We start from the raw sequence: 2,574 nt of genomic DNA on the forward strand, positions 1-2,574 counted from the left end.
CGTTCCCCAACGGGGGTGAGCCGTCGTCCGTCTTCCTCTTCCCCCTCTGCCCCGATGCGTCCACCACACCCCGCCGTGGCCACGCGCTGGTCGCGCCCGACGCGCGCGCCTGCGAACCGCGGCCCTTCTCGGTGCCCTCACTGCGCCCGCGCCCCGCCTCTATCCCGCGACCGCGTGCCCGCCGGAGCTCTGTCGCTCGGGCCGCCCCTGCACCCCGCGGCGGCCTCGTCCGCCGTCCTCGCCCCGCAACGCCAGCGACGCCGTGCATGCCCTGCCGCCCCTTCGCCACTGGTCGCCGCCGTACCCGGTCCAGGCCGGCTCTGCCTGCCAGGGCCTCGCGCCCCCGCTACGGTGGCCTCGGGCACGGGTGCCCAGGACCACGCCCTGCCTGATAACGCCCGCCCGCTATGGCCCTGGGCCACTGGCCTATGGGCCCCATGCCCTTTTCTGTAAAAAAGAAAAACAAAAAAACGAACGAAAAAGAAAATGTAATTTAAAAACAAAAATAAATAATTAAATAATTAAATAGGTAACTAATTAACTTAATTAACTCTGTTTAGTATCTAATTAACTTGATTAGTTAATTAAAAAATGTTAATTAGTTGTTAGACTATGACAGAGTGGCCCCACACGTAGTTGACCCAGTCAACAGCACAGTTGACTGCTGATGTCAGCATGATGTCATGCTGACGTCATCATTTACTATTCTAGACAATGTTGAAATAAATAATTAAAATTCTAGAAATTAATAAAAACTTTAGAAAATCATATTAAATAAACCGTAGTTCGGATCGAAAAACTTTGTGCATGAAAGTTGCTCAGAACGACGAGACGAATCCGGATACGCAGCCCGTTCGTCCGCCACACATCCCTAGCATAGCGAACACGCAACTTTTCCCCTCCGATTCATCTTCCGAAAACGCGAAACACCGGGGATTTTTTCCCGGATGTTTCTCCCCTTCACCAGTATCGCCTAGTACTGCGTTAGGTCACCCCTGGCACCGCGTTTTGCCTTGTTATTTTTTTGTGATGCATTGTTTGCTATGTATTTACTGTTTCTTCCCCCTCTTCTCTCCGATAGACCCCGAGACCGATGCAGCCCCTGTGATCGACTACGTCGACGACGACCCCTCCTTGCCAGAGCAACCAGGCAAGCAAACCCTCCTTGAGCATTCCGATATCGCCCATTTCTTTCCCTCTCATGCTTGCATTAGAATTGCTACTGCTTTCTGTATGATCCTACTCTGATGCATAGCCCGTTTTTGTTACTTGTTTATTGTTACCTTACCTTCTTATCCTAAACTGCTTAGTATAGGTTGGTTAGTGATCCATCAGTGACCCCCACCTTGTCCCAGTTGCCCCGATTTATGTTTGATGACTCGATCAACGTGATCGACGTCCAGGCCCCGACACCGCACATCACCCCCTAGTTGTACGACTCTGCAGAGTTACTATCGAGTGCCGAGGGTGGACCCTCTTACATCACTCCTGATGAGATCTCTATAGTGTAGCTATTCGGTCGTGGTCATCGAGGGTGATTTCCTCCTTAACCACTTCTGTTACGGCTTCGTCGTGCAACCCCGCAAGTGTGAACCTCGAGGGTGGATCCTCTTACTGTTGGGGAACGTAGTAATTTAAAAAAAATTCCTATGCACACGCAAGATCATGGTGATGCATAGCAACGAGAGGAGAGAGTGTTGTCTACGTACCCTCGTAGACCGAAAGCGGAAGCGTTGTAACAACGCGGTTGATGTAGTCGTACGTCTTCACGGACCGACCGATCAAGCACCGAAACTACGACACCTCCGAGTTCTAGCACACGTTCAGCTCGATGACAATCCCCGGACTCCGATCCAGCAGAATGTCGGGGAAGAGTTCCGTCAGCACGACGGCGTGGTGACGATCTTGATGTTCTACCGTCGCAGGGCTTCGCCTAAGCACCGCTACAATATTATCGAGGATTATGGTGGAGGGGTGCACCGCACACGGCTAAGAGATCAATGATCAATTGTTGTGTCTATGGGGTGCCCCCTGCCCCCGTATATAAAGGAGCAAGGGGGGAGGCGGCCGGCCTAGGAGGAGGGCGCGCCAAGGGGGGAGTCCTACTCCCACCGGGAGTAGGACTCCTCCTTCCCTTGTTGGAGTAGGAGAGAAGGAAAAAGGGGGAGAGGAACAAGGAAAAGGGGGCTGCACCCCTTGTCCAATTTGGACCAGAGGGGGGGCGCGCGCCTCCTTCCTTTTGGCCTCTCTCCTCTATTCCCGTATGGCCCAATAAGGCCCATATACTCCCCGGCGAATTCTCGTAACTCTCCGGTACTCCGAACAATACCCGAATCACTCGGAACCTTTCCGATGTTCGAATATAGTCGTCCAACATATCGATCTTTACGTCTCGACCATTTCGAGACTTCTCGTCATGTCCCCGATCTCATCCGGGACTCCGAACTCCTTTGATACATCAAAACTCATAAACTCATAATATAACTGTCATCGAAACCTTAAGCGTGCGGACCCTACGGGTTCGAGAACAATGTAGACATGACCGAGACACGTCTCCGGTCAATAACCAATAGC

The sequence above is a fragment of the Triticum dicoccoides genome, chromosome 5A, assembly GCF_002162155.2.
Source record: "Triticum dicoccoides isolate Atlit2015 ecotype Zavitan chromosome 5A, WEW_v2.0, whole genome shotgun sequence".
NCBI lineage: Eukaryota > Viridiplantae > Streptophyta > Magnoliopsida > Poales > Poaceae > Triticum > Triticum dicoccoides.